Raw genomic sequence first — 26,106 nt, 5'->3', positions numbered from 1 at the left:
GTGTCCCGAACACACAGACGCTGAGAGTCCCGTGTCCCGAACACACAGGCGCTGAGAGTCCCATGTCCCAAACACACAGACGCTGAGAGTCCCGTGTCCCGAACACACAGACGCTGAGAGTCCCGTGTCCCGAACACACAGGCACTGAGAGTCCCGTGTCCCGAACACACAGACGCTGAGAGTCCCGAACACACAGGCGCTGAGAGTCCCGTGTCCCGAACACACAGGCACTGAGAGTCCCGTGTCCCGAACACACAGACGCTGAGAGTCCCGTGTCCCGAACACACAGGCGCTGAGAGTCCCGAACACACAGGAGCTGAGAGTCCCATGTCCCGAACACACAGGCACTGAGAGTCCCGTGTACCGAACACACAGACGCTGAGAGTCCCGAACACACAGGCGCTGAGAGTCCCGTGTCCCGAACACACAGGCGCTGAGAGTCCCACTGAGAGTCCCGAGTCCCGAACACACAGGAGCTGAGAGTCCCATGTCCCGAACACACAGGCGCTGAGAGTCCCATGTCCCGAACACACAGGCGCTGAGAGTCCCGAGTCCCGAACACACAGGCGCTGAGAGTCCCGTGTCCCGAACACACAGGCGCTGAGAGTCCCGAGTCCCGAACACACAGGCGCTGAGAGTCCCGTGTCCCGAACACAAAGATGCTGAGAGTCCCGTGTCCCGAACACACAGGCACTGAGAGTCCCGTGTACCGAACACACAGACGCTGAGAGTCCCGAACACACAGGCGCTGAGAGTCCCGTGTCCCGAACACACAGGCGCTGAGAGTCCCACTGAGAGTCCCGAGTCCCGAACACACAGGAGCTGAGAGTCCCATGTCCCGAACACACAGGCGCTGAGAGTCCCATGTCCCGAACACACAGGCGCTGAGAGTCCCGAGTCCCGAACACACAGGCGCTGAGAGTCCCGTGTCCCGAACACACAGGCGCTGAGAGTCCCGTGTCCCGAACACACAGGCGCTGAGAGTCCCGTGTCCCGAACACACAGGCGCTGAGAGTCCCGAGTCCCGAACACACAGGCGCTGAGAGTCCCGTGTCCCGAACACACAGGCGCTGAGAGTCCCGTGTCCCGAACACACAGGCGCTGAGAGTCCCGAGTCCCGAACACACAGGCACTGAGAGTCCCGAACACACAGGCGCTGAGAGTCCCGAACACACAGGCGCTGAGAGTCCCGTGTCCCGAACACACAGGCGCTGAGAGTCCCGTGTCCCGAACACACAGGCGCTGAGAGTCCCGAGTCCCGAACACACAGGCGCTGAGAGTCCCGAGTCCCGAACACACAGGCACTGAGAGTCCCGTGTCCCGAACACACAGACGCTGAGAGTCACGTGTCCCGAACACACAGGAGCTGAGAGTCCCATGTCCCGAACACACAGGCGCTGAGAGTCCCGTGTCCCGAACACACAGGCGCTGAGAGTCCCGTGTCCCGAACACACAGGCGCTGAGAGTCCCGAGTCCCGAACACACAGACGCTGAGAGTCCCGTGTCCCGAACACACAGGCGCTGAGAGTCCCGTGTCTCGAACACACAGGAGCTGAGAGTCCCGTGTCCCGAACACACAGGCGCTGAGAGTCCCGTGTCCCGAACACACAGACGCTGAGAGTCCCGTGTCCCGAACACACAGGCGCTGAGAGTCCCGTGTCCCGAACACACAGACGCTGAGAGTCCCGTGTCCCGAACACACAGGCGCTGAGAGTCCCGTGTCCCGAACACACAGACGCTGAGAGTCCCGTGTCCCGAACACACAGGCGCTGAGAGTCCCGTGTCCCGAACACACAGGCGCTGAGAGTCCCGTGTCCCGAACACACAGGCACTGAGAGTCCCGAGTCCCGAACACACAGGCGCTGAGAGTCCCGAGTCCCGAACACACAGGCACTGAGAGTCCCGAACACACAGACGCTGAGATGTCGCAGTGTTTCACCTGTAACACGATCCTCTGGATGAACAGCAGGAGATGCTTTCAGACAAAAGAGAATCCTTCAGCTTAACCAGTGCGATGACACACACATACAGGACATCACACACACTCAGAAGAGCACTTCAAACACATCACTATGAGCTGGAGCTGAACACACACACACACACACATCCTAAACACCAGCAGTGAACCGCAGCTGAGGCCTGGAAACACCCTGATCTGAAGGAGATTCATGAGAGTCTGTGTGAGGAACAACCTTTCATTTCAAATGGGTGAAGGTCACATTTGTGTGTGAGTGAGTGTGTGTGTGAGTGAGTGTGTGTGTGTGTGTGTGTGTGTGTGTGTGTGTGTGTGTGTGTGTGTGAGTGTTTGAGTGTGAGTGTGTGTTTGAGTGTGAGTGTGTGTTTGAGTGTGTGTCTGTTTTAGTGTGTGTGCGTGTGTGTGTATTAATGTCAAATTTTATGGTATGTATTTATTGTTCTGCCATATAGTGCTGATTTAAATACTGTAAAATACTGATTTAAAAAATACTGTAAATTACATTATTACATTATTGTTAAGTGATTTATAAATGAGAGTTAAAATAATCTGAATGCATTAAAGTAATGAGAATTTAGGGGGTAATTGAGTTTAACTGTCATCAAAACGACACAATCCATGAAAAAAAAAATCTTTATGTTCCTGAAACAGGCTTAATCTTAATTTATTTTCATTAAGAAAAAAATATGTTATCTTGTTTTTTGTTTTGAGTATATCTGTATACAGCCGACACCTGATCTACATAGTGTGAAAAATGATAGAAACCTGTATATTTTCAAGCTCAAAACAAACTTTTAGAAGTGCTGTTTTATACAGTAGCTTTGATAACACAGAATAAACAGGGTCTGGTCTCACATAAACACAGTTAGTGAGTGTTATTGTGTGTCTCACGTTACCGTCGCCCGCATCATGACACCCGTTTGAGGCTTTCGGCTGTGGGTGAAATTCCCGCACATTCCTCAGCTGCTTCTAAAACACAACACACTCCCGTCAGCATCAGTGTGTGTTCCTGCCACTCGACCCGCCACGCTCCAGCGGCGAGAGGCGATTACTGCGCTATCGTGTTTGATCGTGTAAAGTCATTGTAATTGTTTTGGTACTGTGATATAACAGGCCTTTGTGCGCTCAGGTGCGCTGCGGCTCAGGTGTGTGTGTGTGTGGAAACACGATCCGCAGAGAGAGAGAGAGAGAGAGAGAGAGAGAGTGGAGGATTACTGCCAAATCCCCTTCATTCATGAGCGATCAGCACCAGTGTTACACTGACAGCTGGCTACAGTAAATACATATATATTATATATTATAAATATTATATACTTTGTTAATTACAAATAAATATTATATTATTTTATATTAATATAAAAACATTTTTTTTATTCAAGAAAACAAAGCATGGTAGTGTTTATTGTTCTGCCATGAAGAGCTGATTTTAACACTTTTTTAATTAATTATTTTTATTTGTTAAAAAATTGCTAAAAATTACTATCAAGGCCAGAAGTGTTACAACATACATTTTTATTTATTTATTTAATATATAAATATATTAATATACATTTTAATTTTTCATACTGTTAGCAGTATAACAGGTAACAGTAACAGTATAAATTATTTTATAAATGTTATATTTAAAATATTCTATTAATTATAATATAATTGTGTAAATATTATATTTTATAGCATTACAAATATTACACCAACAAGACCAGAGGTGTTTTAACTGACAGGTAAAAATAATTGTAATAATTTTAATATTGAATTCTGCTTTATTATAAATATTTTTTAAAGAAATAAAAAAGGATCATTACGATTATTTTGTTGCATTGTAAAGTTATTTTCATGACAAATATATGCATATATCCACCCTAATTCTCAATAATGAAGTACAAATCTTGTCATGAAAAAGTATTATATTAGTGTATATATTACATTACATTTTTTTTAAATATGCATGATGGTAGTGTTTATTGTTCTGCCATTTAGTGCTGATTTAAATACAAAAACATTACTATAAATCAGGATCGAGGCCAGAGATGTTGCGACTGACAGGTACAGTGCCGTCAATCATCATAAAAATAGACAAAGCCGTGAGGTCACGAAAGGTCACGGACGTCTGAAATGTTATTTTAGAGAAAGCACTGGAGATATCCTGAGCTCTACACACTCTGACCTTCTCCTGCGCTGATCCGACATCAGCTCTTCTCCAGACTGACGCCAACAGAGCAAACGTTCAAGCATACACAGTCTTTGAGAAAATAAATCTTGAAAATCATGACATCCATAAAATTTGTAAAACACATTGATTCTCAACTGATTTTGTTTCAGAAAATAATCCTGAAGTTTTTTTTTTAATCGTAATAGACTTAATTAAAATAATCTTTCAATTAAATAATAATTTAACAAAACAAATATAAAATGAATTATAAATAATTCATATAAATAAACTAAATATATTATATAAAATAAAATAATATATTTGTAAAATACAAATAAATCTATAGTATATTTTTATTATATATATTTGTATGTATGTATTTATTTATTTATATTATATAATGAAACTATGTGTGTGTGTATATAGATAGATAGATAGACACATATTGTGTTATATATATTATAAATAAAAACATCTATGAGTATATATTCATGTATTTTATATTTGTTTATATATTTTAAATATATTTTTTCATTTATATTATAAAATACATAAATAAATAAATAAATATATATATATATATATATATATATATATATATATATATATATATATATATATATATATATATTTATATATATATATATATATATATATAAACACACACACGTAGTTTCATATATAACATAAATAAATAAATACAAATAAATATATGTATTTAATAAATGTATTATATTTTTAGACCCACAATCTACTTTGAGAACTACTGATTTCAAAGATTTCCAGCAGAACTGATTATTTGAGCAAGACTTCATATCCTGAAGCCCATAAAGTGGTCGACGCTAAAACAACAATCTCCTAAACTGAAAACCACAATCTGTTTGGTTTTCCAGAAGCAGAGGTGTGTGTTTTCCACAGAGCCGTCAGGCGTCAGAGATCAGAGCGGGCACAGATATTATTCCAGTGCCAAAGTGAATCCATCAGGATCAAAGAACGGAAGGGAACTTGTTCCTGAAGAAACCGCTGAACCCTGAAGGATCTGACACTCTTCAGGACAACAGCGTCTGAACACCTGCAGATCCAGACACACTCCTGACCCGTCCTGCTCGTCAAGCGTCTCGTTCCAGCGCGGGGAATACTGAGAGACTCGACACACCTCACACACACAAACCACTGAGAGAACCAGTCACTAAAGCAGTGGTGTAGTGTGACAATCTGATTCACTTCACTGAATCGCTTCGTTCAGAGCGTTTGTTTTAGTGAATCGCTTCATTGAGATTAACATCAATCACTCAAACAATATTTAGGCCTAATAAAACTAATAAACTGATGCATATTTGTCAGTCATTCATGAATGAATCAGATTTCTGTTATAGTACTAATGTTTTAAATACACAATTACCAGGTGTATATATATTCATAAATATTCATAGATTTATACTGATTTGAGGCTATATGAATATTTTTTTTAAATGATTAAAGAATAAAATGTTACTGATTAAAGAAAAAAAGATGACATAATAAAATATTAATAATGATATATTAAAAATAAAGATTAAATAATAAAATAAAATGATCAAATGATCAAATAAAGAGATTATATAATACAATAAAAAGATTAAATAATAAAATAAAAACATTGACAAAAATAAATAAAATAAAATAAAATAAAATAAAATAAAATAAAATAAAATAAAATAAAATAAAATAAAATAAAATAAAATAAAATAACTACCCTGCTGGTGAAATGATCCTTGGTTGCTTCCGCGTAATGGCCAACAATATTAAAGGTATAGTGGAGGATTTTCTTTTTCCGGGTGGATCATCAAGACTATTGGTCCTCCTAGTTGTCAATCATTCTGGTGATATGTTTATGTAAGGCCGTCGTACGTGCTCATCCCTAGGTAGTTTCCGCTTTCTGCGCATGCGCACTTTCAGGTGTATGTGTGTGGTGAGTTCGCCGTTCTCACCGGGTTTTTTCAACATGTCTGAGGGTCGCAAGAGAAAAAGTGTCTACGAATTGTATGACAAGAAGAGAAAGGCCTCTGAAGAAAGAAACAAGACCAGAGTGTTTTTGGGAGAATATTTCACACGCTGGCGTGCGCTAAAAGCACAGGTTGGGCTTCCCACTGATGCCTCAGTCGCGAAGTTTCTACTCGACAGGTAAAGTTTGGCATGCTATTTGGAGAAATCCATTTTAAAGCGTGCCGACATATAGCGTCGTTGCGCTTCGGGTGACCCGAGTTCGAATCCCGGCTCGTGGACCTTTCCCGATCCCGTCCTCCGTCTCTCTCCCACCTCGCTTCCTGTCCACTCTATACTATCCTATCACAATAAAGGCAAAAATCACAGAAAAAAAATAAAATAAAGTAAAAGTTAATGTAAACTATGATTAGCGATGCTAGCCCTGGCACAAGTCACGCACCGCGCAGACACGGTAAACATCTCAATTTGTCTAAAGTAGCCTTATGACCAAATGGTAAAAGGTATCACGCTGAAATGTTCTAAAACATTGTGTGTTCATTTTTGATAATTCCAATGTGTTCACCATAGTATTTATTACACAAATGCAACAAGCTACTTCTCCATTGCAGATCATGTCTTGAGCCCTCACTCAATCGATCAGTATAATAAGTAAATAAAACACGGAAGGGCATTTGACATTTTGTCTTGCATGAATGTTTTTGAGTTAGTTTATAATTTGCAACATAATTGTGCCACCAAACGTGACTAGCCAAATTTGGATGCCCTTCCAAACAATCTACTGTGAGCCATGCCGACAGCAACTTGTAAACAGAGCGTGCACGAGGAGAACTAGGCTCGTGCACGCTCTCTCGTGCACACGTTTAACAGGCGTTCCCTCTCGGGAGCAGGTAGAGTGTTGCGCATGTGCATTTTTTCAAAAAGTGGAGAGGGCGGTTCTTTTCTAAAATTCGGGAAGATCCTCCACTATACCTTTAAGCAATGAAGCGCACGGGAAGCAGAAGCTCTGATGTTTCTGTGGGAATGATTGACTGAGGTGAAGCTGAAGATGTTGGCAGTGAAACTCCTTCTACAGGTTCTGCACTTTAATCAGAGAGAAGAAGAAACACAACAATCATCAAGATGATGAAGTCATGCTGTTTCCACGGTGATGAGCAAAGAGAACACACACACATGCACACACACACAGAATGACCCAGAATACTCCTACAGTAAACACAATCTGTGTTTCTGACCACAGAAACAGACCAGAAAGCTGTGTGTCCATCACATCAAACACACACTGAGGGTTTATTCCAGTCTCAAAGTTTCTCCTCAACAACAGAGAAACACAAACCCGTGACATCATGGGCTGCCACTGCACACGAGAGCTCAAAATCAACATTCACCAATTACCAGGGTTAATAGTGTTTACGAAGCAACATCTGCTTTAGATTAGATCAGCTGCTCCTGTAGAAACACACAGATGAGCAGCGAAGCCTGATCTCACACACACACACACTGACGTGCTTTAGGTGTGTGTCTTCTGCTTGAGGTCTCGGTCGATCTCTGCAGCGTTACAGTGTTAGAGAGTCGAATCTTTCATGTACATTAATGTGCATATGTGGTCTGGAGACACTCAGGAGAATCAGCGGAGACAGAGACAGATATGCATTAATGTACATGAAATATTCAGACCAGACCAGAACAGACCAGAGAAGACCAGACCAGAGAAGACCAGAGAAGACCAGAAAAGACCAGACCAGACCAGACCAGACCAGACCAGAGAAGACCAGAAAAGACCAGAAAAGACCAGAAAAGACCAGAGAAGACCAGAGAAGACCAGAGAAGACCAGAGAAGACCAGAGAAGACCAGAAAAGACCAGAAAAGACCAGAAAAGACCAAAACAGACAAGACTAAACCAGACCAAAACAAACCAGAACAGAACAAGGGCTGCACAATTTGTGGGAAAATTAAAAAAATTGTAATTTAGAAGTAAAATGTAATTTTTAAAAAAATCTACAGGTTTTCTCTGCTTGTTTGAAGGGCTGCATAATTTGGCCAAAAATGATATGATTATATACCAATATGACTATAATATATTAGGAATATAGGATATATATGAAATATAGGAATAATTCTTATTTTATTAAAAAAAATTATAATAACAAATAGTATTATTAATTTATTAGTATTATTATTAAAATATTAAACAAAATAAATAAAATAAAAAATAAAGTATTTAATAATAATTATTAGTATGATTATTATATAAAAATTAAACAAAATAAGAAATATTCCTAATTACTATTATTATTATTATTATTACAACATAAAAATGAAACAAAATAAGAAATATACATATTGTGATATTTCACTGTAAAATAAAAAAATTATTAATAATAATAATAATAATAAACAACATGCACCATATATATTATTATTATTATTATTATTATTAATAATAATTTTAATTCAATGAAACATTAAAGAATAAAAAAATCCTATAATAATATTTCAATGTAAAATAAAAAAATCAAGTATTTAATAATAATAATAATAATAATTATTATTATTATTATTATTGTTGTTGTTGTTAAATAAAATATATATATAAAAAATATATTCCTAAGAAATATTTAACTGTAAAAAAACAATTTAATCATCATCATCATTTTATTTTACAGTACAACTGTAAAATTACAATAGTAATATTTATAGCCATCTTAGTTTCTTTCTCAAATGTTAAACCAGTGGTTCTCCACTCCAGTCCTCGGGACCCACTGCTCTGCACATTTTGTATGTCTCTCTTATCTGACACACACAGTTCAGTTCATGGAGTCTCTCCTAACGAGCTGATGATCTGGTTCAGGTGTGTTAAATAAGGGAGACATACAAAATGTGCAGAGCAGCGGGTCACGAGAACTGGAGTTGAGAACCACTGTGTTAAACCATCAAGCTTTTATTTTGGCGTAAAACCTTTTAAAGCTACAATATATTTTAGTAATAAAATATCCAAAAATCACTTGCACAGTGTGATATATTTCCTGCAGTTGTGTACTTATAATATCCCAAAAGTTCCCAAAGTTTTTTTAATTTCAGAGAAATTCCAATTCTAAATAACAGCTCGTCCCTGTTCACTTGTCGCCTGTCAATGACGTAATATCCGCGTTATCCCTGGTTTCCGCTCGTACTGCCATAGTAACCATGGCGACAGACGTGGACAACTGCGTTACGTCTAGCGCTGCGCTCACGCTGTTGTTGTTTCGTTCAAACATTATGGACCATGGCAAGCAGACTTTGGGACAAAAGGAGAAATAAAATGAGGATCAATATAATAGCAGCAGCTCATTTGCATTTAAAGGGACACACACGAAACGACGCATTTTTACTGACCCTCAAAAAGGGACAATTTTAACGTGCTGTAAAAAATATCTGTAGAGTATTTTGAGCTAAACCTTCACACACACACTCTGGGGACATCAGAGACTTATTTTACATCTTGTGAAAAGAGCATTATACCACCCCTTTAAAAACTCTCACTTCAGAAGAGCTTCTCAGACGGCCGGCACATGTTGTGCATAGGCTTTATTTATTCAATTAAATCACAGTCTTTGGGATTTGATGATCACAGTTTCATCTTGATTAATCGTGCAGCTGAAACCAGATCCAAACAAACCTGACCTCAGATGAACCGCGTGTCTCCAACAGACGTATAGAGCTCACTCGCTCACATCGTACCGCATGCATTCAACACACAAGACCATAAATATGATAAATCTACATGCAAAACTGCGTAAAAGCATTACGGGACATGCAAACACCATAAAAACACACTCAGAAACTCCACAGTTTGGCTCGTAATAATGTCTCAGTCATGGGTACTTAAAAACACAGCTGGTCCACTTCACCAACCTGAACTTGTCATCCTCAGCTCAATAATTCAAAAAATTCATTTTCCACTGTAAATTAGACATAAACCGTGCAGTGCTGGTGAGGTTTCAGACGCGTGCAGGAGGGAAAAACACACTTTCTTTATGAGTTTTCTGCTCTGGCACCTCCAGTAGCTGCTCACACACACTTTCCAGCTCTCTTTGTTTTTCCTGTAACTCTCTCCCCAGAACGTTTTTCATCGATTTACCATGACACAATGTTCATTAGGTTTTCTGCTCAGGCCTCTGTTCTTCACAGACGTTTAAATCCGCGCGACCTTCGCCCCTCTCGATGAAGGTTACGCTCACGACACCGAAGCTCTTCAACCACGCCGGTTCAAAGACTCTGCCAATCCCTCGCGGGTCGAGTGTCGTCTCTGGATGGGCAGACGCCAGTAAAACAAAACGTGACAAGAAGAATCTTCAGATGACCAGAAGACAGCTGCATGCTGGGAAGACTACGAATACGATAGAGAGAGAGGAATTCATCCGGTGACGGACATCAGATGCTCAGAGAATGTGAAACAAAACATGTTTTTGTCTTAGAAATAACTAGAGCTGGGGATTGACATAAACAATATCATGATTTGATTTTAAATCACAAGCTTGCAATTTGATTTATTTCCAATTTTGATACAATTCGATCTAACATCAATTAATTTGGATATACTATATCAGGTACAGTACATACATACAGCGTTAATCACAATAATCCGTATGATAATTAATCCTAAGCACCAAATTCATGATCGTGAGTCCAGCAACAAGCAATTTATCTGAGACGCAAAAAATCAATCAGAATCAATAGCCAATCAGAAGAGAGTGTGGGTGGAGTTTTGCCCAAGCCTACTTTACTCGCAACCGAATCAATCAAATATCATAGCCAATCAGAAGAGAGTGTGGGTGGAGTCTCTCTGCAGGCTCACTGCACTCCACCAAATCAATCAAAAATCAGCCAATCAGAAGAGCATGTGGGTGGAGTCTCTCTGCAAGAGCACTGCACACAACCAAATCAATAATAAAAAAAATCAGCCAATCAGAAGAGCATGTGGGCGGAGTCTCTCTGCAAGAGCACTGCACACAACCAAATCAATAATAAAAAAAATCAGCCAATCAGAAGAGCATGTGGGCGGAGTCTCTCAGCAAGCGCACTGTACTCGCATCCAAATCAATGAAATATCACAGCCAATCAGAAGAGTGTGTGGGCGGAGTCTCTGCAGGCTCACTGCACTCGCATCCAAATCAATCAAATATCACAGCCAATCAGAAGAGTGTGTGGGCGGAGTCTCTCTGCAGGCTCACTGCACTCAACCAAATCAATAAAAAATCAGCCAATCAGAAGAGCATGTGGGAGAATCGCAGAACCTGAGCCTAGAATAACAGCTGTACCTGAACAAGAGGCAGTGCGTAAATGACTGACAGGCCAAAAGTGATTGATGAGCATATTTGTTCTCTAGCAGCCGTCATTATTAGACGTATTATGGTTTCTGTGGTGCAGCTGTGTTGGACAGCGAGAGCACAGGGGTTTTCCATGCTGTAAGTTGTCCAGGTATGTGTAATTAAATCCCTTCACTTGTTTTGAGAGCTCTTGGAGTTCCACTCGTTTTCTCATTTGAGGCTTTCAACCGACTCCTGTGAGTGTGTGCTGGACCGACCGGAGCAACTCCAGCCCGATCTCAGTCTGTAAATGGGTGGTTGAAATAAAACACACTCATGAACAGAGACATTACATCGAGTTAGTCAATACAAGTACCAGACAATTTTCACAATACTCAATACCAATTGTAAAAAATCCGCAATTTTTTATTAAAAAATAAATAACATAAAATTTATTTATATATATATATATATATATATATATATATATATATATATATATATATATATATATATATATATATATATATAAATAAATTCTGTATTATTAATAGAAATATTAGCATTACATTAATTATATATAATAAATATATTATTTATATTAATAATACAGAATTTATATTTATATATATATATACACACACACACACACACACACACACACTGTATACACATATATATATATATATATAAATTAATTAATGTAATGCTAATATTTCTATTAATTAAAAATATATATTATTATATTTAATATCATATTTATAATAATATAGTTTATTTTATTTATATTTAATAAAACATACATATTATAATTTATGTACGTTGCAGATTTAATTTAATGCTTTAATTATTAAATAATTATAATACAATAAGATAGTAAACTTATCTTTGACTACTGTAAATTTACATTCTACAATTGGTATTGAGTATTGTAAACTGTTTTTTATTTCTAATCAATATAAAGGAAATATTATGTTAATATGTCTTGTGAGCGCTCACCGTTTCTTTTACATTTTCACATTTTAATCTTTTGCCTTCTGGTTAATTTGAAACGGCTCTGCTTTGTGTCGACTGGAAAGAACCGTCTCTCTGCAAGCAGAAATGCAGCTTTATCTGAATTATAACATGTCACACAGAAGTACTTCACGCTCATGGTGAAACCTCGCTGTAGCTTTACTGCATATATAAACACAGGGTTTTTCTGGAGGTGAAAGCGTAGATGGACACAGTTCACTTCAGGAAACCAATAAAACCACAAAACCGTGGGACCCCTGGAAGCAGAGCCGGCTGCGAGACCCACTGCGAGTTTATCCTCTAATTTCCTGCAGTCTAAACTCCAGCGCTCAACGACAAATCTCTCATTAATCGAAGCTGATCTTTAAGAAACACTGTGAGGATCAGCGGCGCAGGTGGACGTCGGGAAAACAGCTGTTCATACAAGCCAAGCAGATCCAAAGCCACTTTGAAATAAATGCAGGAGCGAGGGAATTTCTCCCACATTATTACACAGTCTTACTCTATATCCGTCCTCCAAACGCAGATTTTCTTCTCTCTGAGTTCTGGACGCCCCAAAACCACCAGCTCCAATTTGTTTTGCGAGCGCAGGAGGTTTTAGGGCTGACAGAACCGGTTGGAGATGATTTTGCTTGGACGGCGCTGATGTCTGCGAGGAAACGTGAGGTTATAAGAACAGCAGGTTATAACAGTGAGAAGCCAAACCTCACCCAGGCTTCACACTAACACACATCCATCACGGCTCGTACGTGGAGGGAAAAAACACAAAAAGTGCTATTATTAAAGATAACTTCCTGCTTCGGCGCTCGCTGTTATTTTGAAACGCGCAAGTCTTTCGAAAAATGTTTGCATTGGTGGGTAAAATCGCTCAGACCACCCAATAGAGATGATACTCAATAGCCCCTTTCACACAGCGCTTTGAACCCGGCAAATTGCCGGCAAATTGCCAGAGCGCCTTCTGTGTGAACGCAAACTCGACCCGGGATCGATGCCGTGTTGGGGACCTAGTAACATTGCCGTGTTCAGTCCCGGAACGCGCGCTGTGTGAACAAAAGCCGTAATAATGCCGTGTCGTAGTGATGACGCTGAAGCCGGGATCGTTCGCCAGCTGTGAAACGGTACGTAATGCGCAAGTTTATGATCGAATCAGAGAAAGAAATGCACAAGCGTGGTTTCTCGCAGCAAGAGATCGCAGCTCATGAGCAAACTGAAGACGCTGCCGAGACATTAAAGTCACATCGATGTCACGTGTCTTTACGGCATTTTTACGGGTTGTGTGTGAACGCACTCTCTGATTCCGGAAAATCACTGGCAGTGTGAATGAACCAAAATCAAACGAACCCGGGTCACTTTATCCGTGTATTTTCCGGAACCTCTGTGTGAAAGGGGCTACTATCTATCCACTCAAAGAGGATAAACACCAGCTTTCCTGAAAACTTATTATTATATTAGTAGAAGATACAAGAGTCGAATGTCCCTCTATTGTTCTGTATATCCGAGTGAAACGCTTCTGGAACAAGAACAAATGTGGGCGGGGCTTGATTGTGTCTGTGAGGAATTGATTGGATGGTTGTGGTTTGCTATTGGCTGATCTCATGTGAGTGACAGGTTGCCCCGCCCACATCATCAGAGAAGAGATGCTGCGAGAGGAACTTATTCTGAGTCAATATTATCAGGAAAATGAATTCAACACAATAATTATGTGCACCGATAAAACCTTTATAATAAACACTGCAATATTCTGTAAAAATATAAAAACTGACCATTTTGATTTCATAGGGACTTTAAATGAGTGACCACGGCATAAAATCCTGGAAAACTATTCCGAGATTTGTTTCAGACAGCAGATAGTATTTGGTTTATTCAACTGTTAAATTGTGCATGCTGCAGTTTAAATAAAGCACCCTGTGGTGTAAATCCAGCTTTTAATGTTGTTTATGTGTCTATGTGGTGTTTTTAATATGCTTTAAGACAAACCATGTGTAAATTCATAAGTCGACACCATTGCTGAGTATTCTCTCCTTAAAGGTCCCGTATTATGCCCCTTTTCACAAGATGTAAAATAAGTCTCTGATGTCCCCAGAGTGTGTATGTGAAGTTTCAGCTCAAAATACCCAACAGATCTTTTTTTACAGCATGTTTAAATTGTCATTTTTTGGGGCTCAGAAAAACGCGCTGTTTTAGTGTGTGCCCTTTAAATGCAAATGAGCTGCTGCTGGACGACCCAGGGGGCGGAGCTTCATGAGCTCGCGCTCAGTCTCACGGAATGATGATAATATCAGAAACTCTCAGTAACGGTGTTCATTTCGAGTCGGACAATAATGCCTACAGAGTCAGAGTGCTGTATAGAGATGGAACAGGTGTAGTTTAGTAGTTTAATTACGGTTATTATAACGTATTTGTCATCTGCTTGTATGTATCCATTATTTATTAATAGCCTACAAGTCTGCTGTCTGAATGATGATCAAACATATACTGATGAGTTTAATCAAGTTTATTGTACATCACACAAAAGATGAAGCGTCAGTTTTACTTCAGAAAATCACCGTAAGAGCTGAGTAAACACAGTAAGTTATAAGAAGTGCGCAAGTACATAAATGAATTTCGGTAGAGTTGAGGGAGCATTCCTGTGGGCGGAGCTTAGTCAAAAAACGGTTCTAGTGACGTCATTAAAGAAGGAAGTAGAGGGATGTAGTCCAAACGGGCCGTTCGATGTCGGCGACTTCTGTTAAATAAAATATCTCGCTTGGCATTGAACTTTGAGCTTTATAATTTTACAGATATTATTTATACTCTAACAACAACATTACACACTAACTAAAGTTTGAAACATGGGATCACGAAGAACGGGACCTTTAAAACTGCAGTGAACCAAAGACAGTCTCAAAAACACGCTTTGAAATCGCTGGTGTTTCTGACGTCACAAACTACCTTGTAACCAATCAGATCAACGTGTGATCGTCAGTCTGAATATTCCGATGCAAAGTTCAGTCTACGATTATTTCTTCAGTCTCGTCTCTCTGATGAAGCAACAATACCAATCCCTTTCTTCCTCGATTCACCTTTTGAATAAACTTTGAGGGACTCTTTGAAATAAACATCTCGGCACACCGTGAGACTGTGAGAGCGTTGAGGTCATCTCTCTGTTTATACCGCTGTCACACTGTCTTCCAGGAAAATAATCAGCAATTACAGTGCCGTTATAAATATCTGTGGGGCTTCAAACCCTCCTCGCCAGAGAGATGAAACAATACAGAGCCCTTAAAGAGACAGTGCACCACAAATCACATCATTCATCTGCATTTCTGAACCCGTGACGTTCTTCTGTGGGACACGAGAGCAGTCTGAAAGAACAACACAGACGCTTTCCAAATGTGATCAAGAGCCAGAAACACCATAAAAGCACCATAACAGTAGTTCATTTGATGACTTGTGCGTTAAAATCATATTGTGCTTTGTGTGAAGAACAGACTGAAATGTTATAAAATTAAATAAAATTGAAAATAAGATGCGTGTAAATCCGTTGCCTTAAATACAGCATTAAATAAAAAATAAAACACAATACATAAATTATATAATAATAAAAATAATAAAAATAAAATGAATAGTTCTAATAATTATTATTATTTAATAATAAAAATAATAAAGCACTAAAAAATGTAAGTGCATTAATCATAATACTAGTAATATTATAATTATTGTTGTTATTTAATAAAATAATAAAATAAATAAAATAATTAAATAGCTAAATAATTTAATTAAATAAAATCTAAAACTCAAATCTAGATAAATTAATAAAATATTATTATTAATAAAGCAAAAAGGAATAAATACTATTAATAATAATAATGCACTAAAAATATAAATCAACTGCACTAATCAACTAAAACAATAATAATGATGACAAAAATAATAATTATTATCATTATAATAAATAATAAAGTGCAAAAAATCTAGATAAACTCTAGATCAAATGCACTAATCATAATACCAGTAATAACAATAATAATAATAGATTTACAGAAGTCCGTGCGACTGGTTTAAATGCTTAAACCGGTTAGAAACAACACGAGCGCGAGTAAACGCCGAGAGATTTTTGATTTCTGAGTGAACGACTCCTTTAAGATAAAAGATAAGCTGTGACGGTGCCAAACACATCATGCAGTCGTGAGTCGTGACGAGGGGACACTGTGTTTTATTTGGCCGTCGCCTTCAGCCAGTTCTGATACTGAAATGGATTCATTTGTATATTTATTCAGCTGTTCATGAACAGCAGCCAAGATGCACAAATTAAAGTCAGAATACGAAAGCGAAATCTCGGACAGCAACTTCTGCTCCAGTCACAGTAAATCCTTACTCGAGGAAACTCAACACGCGATCTGGAGAAAGCCGGCGCTGGACAAGTCTTGCCCGCCGAGTTGGAGGTGATTTGCTTTGGCGAGTTTCCTAATCCCAACAATATGTGCTGAAACCTGCCAGGCATTCCTCGCCGCTCAACCTGTGCGCAACGCCAACATGCGCCATGTGTCACTTGGCTATTAATATGTCGTTTGATTGAGGAGAACCTTCCCAGCTGCACATTTTCCATCCCAGACTCCAAAACAAGCACTCCAGCGGCTCAATGAGACTCATTGTGGACCGAGTCAAAACAAGTGTCCCGTTCGAGCAAACGCAGAACGACAGATTCACCTGTCCGACAGAGAACTCACCAAACTCTGCCTAAACGATAGCAAACTAGATGTGTAGTTGCTCCTATATTCTGTGAATCAGTTCAAATGAAACAATTCAATGATCATCATATCACTGAAATTAATCATTTTCATGTATTAAAATGTTTTATTAAAAACATAAATTATTAAATATAAATATTGCTGGTTCTCATTATACAATTGCACATAAGTGAAAAGATTATTCCTATTCACATCCATTTAGTGATTTAGTGATTTTTTTACAGGTTTAATTATAAATAAAAAATAAATGTAAATAAAATTCATATTTTTAAATTTAAAATATTATTTTATTTTATTATATATATATATGAATATTAAATAAAATATAAAATAAATATATAAAATATATTAAGTAATATTTAAATAATATATAAATAAATATTTTTATTTAAATACATTTATACTTATAGTTGAAATACTTAAATATAAAAAAAAAAAATTATGTACATAATTATTAATGTAAATAGAGTGAGTGAGTGAGAGAGAGAGAGAGAGAGAGAGAGAGAGAGAGAGAGAGAGAGAGAGAGAGAGAGAGAGAGAGAGAGAGAGAGAGAGAGAGAGAGTGTGTGTGTGTGTGTGTGTGTGTGTGTGTGTGTGTGTATATAAAAACAATGTTTTCATATAATACAGTAGGTCCTCTATATATATAAATATATATATATGGATTTTTATTAACACCACAGACCTACTTCTGTCTACAAAATATTTAAAACACAAATATCATCTAAAACATTCCAAAGTTCAAAAATATAAACAGAGAAAAACCTCCTGTCAAAACAGTCTCTCTGCAGTCAAACTGAACAGTTTCTAAGACAGAATCGTCTGAGTTCCAGGAAACGTCGCACAGCCGGTGTGTATTCACGGCTCAGAGTCTCTCTCGTGTCCAGCTGATCTAATCTACATTATGCAAATCTGCAAAGGTGGCGTCCATCACACACAGGCCTGATCACATGCAAACCTCAGATGTCATTTGATAAAGGTTACAAAGCTTCTCATGTCCATTCAAACTCGTAGCACATGTGAAACGCATTTCAATCTTTCATCTAAAACAGGTTGAAAAGACGAATGAAGTGCGCATGAAAGAATCAAATATCATCTGTTTTTTCTTTTTCCCCTCACAGTGGGAATGTCACTCCCTGTCGAAACCGCTTAGAGGAAGTGAACAGGCTTGTGTTACAAACTCATCCAGAGTAGAGCTCTGAAACGCCTCGGGCTACGTCCACATTCATCCGGATTCATTTGAAAACGGCGTTTTCCTTTAAAAACGCTCTCCGTCCACACTGGCGTTTTCAGGCGTTTCAGTGTGGATGAGAATCTTCTGGAAAACGCCTGAAAACACTAAATTCCCCTTTACAGCGCATGTGTAAACCCTCACACACACTCACTGAGATGATTCAGGCGGAAAACTAGATAATAAAGTTATCGCGCAATTCTTCTGTCAGGATTATTTTATTTAGCAGAATATCTCATCATTCACTGATCGTCCAGGTCGCTCTCACTCATCATTATGTGTCTGGTGTAAAACGCAACCGCTCTCATGTTTTACCGCAGGACAGCAAAGGTGAGTAAATTCTGTCAGATCTCAGGACTGTGATATGAAGAGTGTGTGAAGTAACATTAGCAACTGTGTGAAAGTGAATCGCACATAACAGACACAATACCAGTATAAACATCAATATCTATTGGTGCAACATGGGTCACATGACTAAACTTACATCATCGTTATTAAAAACCTTTGGAGAGCGTTTTCAAAAAGCTTCGTTTTCATTAATAAAAATGCCGAACGAATGTGAGCGGAAGGACAAAACCAAGAGAAAAAGATGCGTTTCAAACGAAACTGTATTAGGCTATGTTTACACGGAAACGATCTGAAGAGAAAACGCAAAAGTGGCGTTGCGTTATCACTTTTTATTCTGCGTTTAGACGAGCGTTATGGGGGGGGAATCTGCATGCATATGGTGATGCAAAAGTGTGTGAAATTCGATGTAGTGTGCACTCCAGACGGCTAGGTGGCAATGTCAAGCACTGCCACACAACAACACCAAGTCCGCGCGCCTGCGTACAACCTTCCTTCTACTTCTCTCCCTAGTAGCGCGAAATCAAAACACAACATGGCGAAGCGAACAGCAAAAGCTGACAATTTTGTCTGGACAGACGAGGAGGAGTTATTGCTGAATATTTCGTACAACTGCTGAAAAGACTCTTGTATGTTTATCAGAGCTGCTAGGGCAACTTGAAGGTCCGACGTATGGAAATAATCCGACATGTTTGTTGTTATTTTCCTGTACTGGCGCATGCCTGTGACGTAAACGCGTATGTGACGAGTCTGCTAGACCTTCACTGTGTAGCAGACTTCTGCGTTTTTACCCTTTAGACGGGAACGCGACGGTGGAGCGTTTTTAAGATTTCCGCTCTGGAGGGTGGTTTCACTTTTTTGCGTTTTTAAGCCCCAAAAACGCCGGCGCCGTCTAAACGAAAGGCACATCTGAGCGTTCTCGTGTAAACAGGGCCTTAGTGTGGACAAGGCCTCAAACACGGTCTAAAGGCTACAGCTGATACACAAAGAAGCGCAGTGAAACACACTCGTGTTTTTAAAGTGGAAAAAGGCGATCGCCTGAAGCCAGAGGGAAAGCAGAGGAACGGAGAGCTTTGGCAGAGCGTTTCCTCACACAGCTTCAGTAAACAGATCCGGCCCTTTAAACGCTCACATTAACGCTTCACTGAAAGCTCTTCACACAGCAGTCGCTCCACACGCAACAGGACAGAAGACACACACACACACACACACACATCTGGAGACACACCTGTCCTTACATGCGGACAGAAACACACGAGAATGTTACACTACTTACACTCACTGTCACACTCACTCACTTACACACACACACACTCACTGTCACACTCACTCACTCACTCACTCGCTGTCACACTCACTCACTCACACACACTGTCACACTCACTCACTCACTCACACACACACTCGCTCGCTCACGTCACACTCACTCACTCACACACACACACACACACACACACACTTAGTCACGTCACACTCACTCATGTCACACTCACACACACACACACACTCACGTCACACTCACTCACACACACTCACATCACACTCACTCACACACACACTCACTCACTCACTCACACACACACACACACACACACACTCACGTCACACTCACTCATGTCACACACTCACACACACACACTCACTCACGTCTCACTCACTCACTCACTCACTCACTCACTCACTCACTCACTCACTCACTCACTCACTCACTCACACACACACACACTCTCACTCACTCACTCACTCACTCACTCACTCCCTCACTCACACACACACACTCACTCACTCACTCACTCAACAAGCAACAGGACAGAAGACACACACACACACTCACTCACTCACTCACTCACTCACTCACTCACTCACTCAACAAGCAATAGGACAGAAGACACACACACACACACACACACACACTCACTCACTCACTCACTCACTCACTCACTCAACAAGCAACAGGACAGAAGACACACACACACACTCACTCACTCACTCACTCACTCACACACTCACACACTCACTCACTCACTCACACTCAACAAGCAATAGGACAGAAGACACACACACACACACACACACACACTCACTCACTCACACACTCACACACTCACACACTCACACACTCACACACACACACACACACACTCACACACACACTCAACAAGCAACAGGACAGAAGACACACACACACACACATCTGGAGACACACTTGTCCTTACATGAGGACAGAAACACACGAGAATGTCACACTAACTAAAACCCCGTTGACACTCAGTTGCTGTGAGGAATCTCTTCATCGGTCAGTCACAGTTAAAGGAAGATCTGCACGATTAATACAGAAACAGTGATACGGCTCAGTGCGGTTAGCAAATCACAAAAGCTCTATTTTAATTAAATAAACGTGTTTCAGAGTGAAGCACGGCACTGTTCATTTACACACCAACAGCTCATGATCCAGTGTTTCAGCGACGCAGAGCGGCTTGTGTGCAACTGTTTCAGTTTTACTGTAAAATAAAATAATAATAATAATAATTATGATTAGTATATTTTTAAATACACACACACAGTCGCACGCACACACACAGTTGCACACACACACACACACACACAGCTGTCTTTCATTTCCCGCCATCCAGTCGCAGATGGAGATACAGTGTGAACTTTAACACAGGGATTCTTGGCATTCCTTGAGGTTGTGTGTGTGTGTGTGTGTGTGTGTGTGTGTGTGTGTGTGTGTGTGTGCGTTACTCCAGCAGATGCTCAGAAACAGAGAGAGAGTACCTGTTCCCTCACACTCTATCTCTCTCTCACACACACACACACACACACACACACTCAATGAGAAACATCCTCTCTCGTCAGATAAGGTCCTGTAGTGGCTCGCTCGTGCTTAATAACTCATGACAATTAAAATCAAGAGCAGAAAACATCGTCAGGAAACACGAGATCACACCGTGTGTAAAGCAGGACGTCACGTCTTCAACTCTTCAACATTTCACTCGATTGAGGCGGGTCCGTTCACTAAAAGTTATTCGTAGTTCTTATGAGTCTTTTCTTGACTGATTCGTTAAAAGAACTGTTCACACAAATCATGTTTGACAGTCGGTCTGATCATGTAGTGAGAGAGAGAACAAAACACCGGAAAGCTATTTATTATTAACTTGCATCGCTCAAACGATTCAGACTGCAAACTCACAACTCAAGTAAAATATCATTTCTTTTGCTGTGGTGCGATAGACAGGACCAGAGGAGTGCAGAGTTCCTGAAAACTAGAGTAAAGGTACAGATACCTTCCAGTGAAAATGACTCCATTACAAGTTACAAGTCACCAATTCCAGTCTGAGAATCTGATTATAACAGTACTTCAGTAGTTTACTCATCTGAACATGGCTCAAAGATGCACTAGTCCTCGACACCTAAGAGACATGCCAGTGAAAATAAGAAACAACTGATTTATAAGATGAGAAATCGTGTTTATTTTCTAAAATAACACCTAAATATTGCAATAAATAAAGGTGGACACAACAGCCTCTTAAACGTCTATAAACTCTCATATCTCAGTTAAGTCTCAGAGTCGACTTCATAAACATGTAATTAGTTAAACAATTAACGTCAGCCAGAGATGAAGCACTTTAAAAGATGAAACCCTGAACGACCCTTCGATTGCACTCGCGGAGGAACGTTATTTCGCGTTGACGTCTGATATAAAACAGAGCAACAGCATTACATATTATCCAGATCCTATAATGTTCCCTCCTCTTATGGACCATAATTTACACTTCTGGAGCATTTGATTTACTTTCTCTCTAAAGTACACTTTTAGTTTATCATGCTCCACCACAACTACACTAAACAGGCTGTTCTTGGTACTGTACCTTTAAGAGTTCTTCAAGAGCTTTAAGATATGCAAATGCCCTCTGATATGATTGGCCAACATTTGCGCATCAACACCGTTGTTCATTTGAGAATGATTAATGAGACAACCACTGGCTCTTTAGCATATGCACCGCCCACATTTACATACATTAATTGATATGTAAAAGGGGGCGGTTATATGTTAATGAGCTCATGGTTTTGATGTCATAATCAGTAGGATTTCACTTCCTTAAATGGACTGGAGAAGTTCGGAGCTCAACATGTAATTAGCTAAACTTTTATTTTGACTGATTCCTTAAAAGATCTTGCTCATATGAATCATCGGCCTGATCATGTAGTGAGAACAAGACGAGCTCATGGTTTTGATGTCATAATCAAGATGATTTCGTTTCCATACATGGACTGGAGAAGTTTTGAGCTCTTAAAGCTACAGTACGTTTATTCTACTTGTTTGAAAGATCCTGAAAAATCATTTTACTTATGAATACTTACCCCGTTTAAACTACAGTGATCGCCGTTAGGTCATAGAAAAGCAAACCTAAACCCAAAGCAAACATGCAAATCCACTCCAGTCTAAATAATTAGTCATATATGAAGACATGATCTGGAGTGCTTTAGCTTTGATCTGGATCTGGCAGGGAAGGGTGTGTGTGTGTGTGTGTGTGTGTGTGTGTGTGTGTGTGTGTGTAAACTGGCCTGATGTAAATGGATCGATATCAAGATCAATAGGTCCCCGTCTCTCTGGACTCTCTTTAATATGTGCTTTCATCATTTTATTATTTTTTTGTTATTATTATTTTTATATATAAATATTGCTATTTAGGTTGAATTTATTTTTATTTCAGTTTAAGTATTAGTTTATTTCCAGTTAATATTTGTATTGCCTCAACTATAACATATTTCAGTTTATCGCCAAGGCAACATTTCTAATTTTCAGTTTAAGTTTTTCAACTAATGTTATTTTATTTCAGCTTTTATTAATTAACAGAAACGATTTTATTAGTTTTAGTTTCTGATACTAACCCTGTGACACACATATTACAAAAAAGTGAACATGAGAGTAGGATTTTAAAAACTGTATTAACAACCATTTTTATTTAATTGAATTTAATAAAAAATTTAATTAGTCACAAAATGCGAATGTTATTAAAAACATTTAAATACTTTATTTATTTATTTATTATTTTCGTGAGTGCAACGCCAAAATTATGGGTTCAATTCCCAGCAAAAATCACATGAATCAACTCTTTTTATTAATTTCTTTACATAAAAACATTGGCAAATGCATATCATGTAAATGTAAATACCCTCAAAGGGCAGTTGAGAAACATTAATACTAAATACATTTAAAAAATAATTAATTTCGAGTCTGACTTTAACCATGAATTCTGCCATGCTAAAAATCACAATCAAAGATTTCATACGCATATTCCACAACAATGGCATTTCCATGACCATAAATGAGAAAGTCACAAAATTTCAAGAAAAAAAATCCTAGGTTAACTAGTATTTCCAACACCTCAAAAATGTGTTATACATAATATAAGGGTTAAAACCTGACAAAATGTTTATTTTTTTTAAAGGAACATAAAAATGATGAAATATTTCAGATTCTGCTCTACTTTACACACAGATTTTCTTGCTTCCACTGAAGCTCTTTGAGCTCAAATCACAACAAATAAAACACTAGATTAAATGTGAAAATGCAAAAAAAGAAGCATTTTTTTTATCAGCAGCTTCAGAGTTCTCACTGTTCATGCCCACTGACCTCACAACCAGGTCCTGAAAGGTTTGTGTCCCTCCAGATATGACTCATTTCCCAAAAACACAATGAACACATTAAGACCCCAACAATTAGATTTTCTCACCCTGCATTGAGAGCTTCCCCAGTCCGTATATATGATGCAAAGATGTGCTGCCTCATCCGATCCTCTCCCAGAAATCACATTACGCTTCCCAGAGCGGGAGAAATTAGATTTGATCCGCACTCCTCCGTCCACGCACTTCCTTCACTCCCACTCTCCGGATCATCTCTCCGGGACCCGAAGACTCACCGGCCGGCAGCTTGAAGCAATTCTCCTCCTCTTTTCTCTTCATCCGACAGCGCTGCACAGATTGAATGTCCTCGCTCTCGTCTATAGCGGTTTAATTGCTCTGAGCTTTACTGAAAGTGGATCAAGATGACCATGATTCTGACAGCAGAGCTGAGGATCCACTTACACTCTCAGTGCATCCCTCTTATAAACCTGTGCAAGACATCCACCTTACACTCGAAAAAATCATGAGCTCTTTTTTATACACAAATCTTGGGTTGAGCCTTTTGGGTACATTTCTTGGGTTATTTTTTCAGTGTTTGGGTAGTTTTTGTGTAACCCAGATCCTGGGTCAGACGTAACAACCCAGTGTTTGAGTAGTTTTTGTGTAACCCAGATCCTGGGTCAGACGTAACAACCCAGTGTTTGGGTGTTTTTTGTGTAACCCAGATCCTGGGTCAGACGTAACAACCCAGTGTTTGAGTAGTTTTTGTGTAACCCAGATCCTGGGTCAGACGTAACAACCCAGTGTTTGGGTGTTTTTTGTGTAACCCAGATCCTGGGTCAGACGTAACAACCCAGTGTTTGGGAAGCTTTTGTGTTACCCAGATCCTGGGTCAGACGTAACAACCCAGTGTTTGGGAAGCTTTTGTGTAACCCAGATCCTGGGTCAGACGTAACAACCCAGTGTTTGAGTAGTTTTTGTGTAACCCAGATCCTGGGTCAGACGTAACAACCCAGTGTTTGGGAAGCTTTTGTGTAACCCAGATCCTGGGTCAGACGTAACAACCCAGTGTTTGGGAAGCTTTTGTGTAACCCAGATCCTGGATCAGACGTAACAACCCAGTGTTTGAGTAGTTTTTGTGTAACCCAGATCCTGGGTCAGATGTAACAACCCAGTGTTTGGGTGTTTTTTGTGTAACCCAGATCCTGGGTCAGACGTAACAACCCAGTGTTTGGGAAGCTTTTGTGTTACCCAGATCCTGGGTCAGACGTAACAACCCAGTGTTTGGGAAGCTTTTGTGTAACCCAGATCCTGGGTCAGACGTAACAACCCAGTGTTTGAGTAGTTTTTGTGTAACCCAGATCCTGGGTCAGATGTAACAACCCAGTGTTTGGGTGTTTTTTGTGTAACCCAGATCCTGGGTCAGACGTAAAAACCCAGTGTTTGGGTGTTTTTTGTGTAACCCAGATCCTGGGTCAGACGTAACAACCCAGTGTTTGGGTGTTTTTTGTGTAACCCAGATCCTGGGTCAGACGTAACAACCCAGTGTTTGGGAAGCTTTTGTGTAACCCAGATCCTGGGTCAGACGTAACAACCCAGTGTTTGGGAAGCTTTTGTGTTACCCAGATCCTGGGTCAGACGTAACAACCCAGTGTTTGGGTAGTTTTTGTGTAACCCAGATCCTGGGTCAGACGTAACAACCCAGTGTTTGGGTAGTTTTTGTGTAACCCAGATCCTGGGTCAGACCTAACAACCCAGT

At 39.6% G+C, this 26,106-nt stretch overlaps 1 protein-coding gene across 6 annotated transcripts in view; it reads right to left on the bottom strand.

Annotated features, from left to right (window-relative positions):
- Positions 1–26,106, bottom strand: part of bmpr1bb (bone morphogenetic protein receptor, type IBb) — a 118,017-nt gene that overhangs the window by 80,525 nt on the left and 11,386 nt on the right. Inside the window, exon 1 of one of the 6 annotated variants that reach the window (XM_084103931.1) lies at positions 24,458–24,506. The exons of the other annotated variants lie outside the window; for them this stretch is intronic. The gene's annotated coding sequence lies outside the window, so the exon portion shown is untranslated. Of the gene's footprint in view, positions 1–24,457; positions 24,507–26,106 lie in introns of those variants that run through there. 6 annotated transcript variants of the gene reach the window in all.

Source organism: Abramis brama (assembly GCF_963993115.1).
Source record: "Abramis brama genome assembly, chromosome: 25".
Classification (NCBI taxonomy): Eukaryota; Metazoa; Chordata; class Actinopteri; order Cypriniformes; family Leuciscidae; genus Abramis; species Abramis brama.
This window is presented reverse-complemented; position numbering and strand designations above follow the sequence as displayed.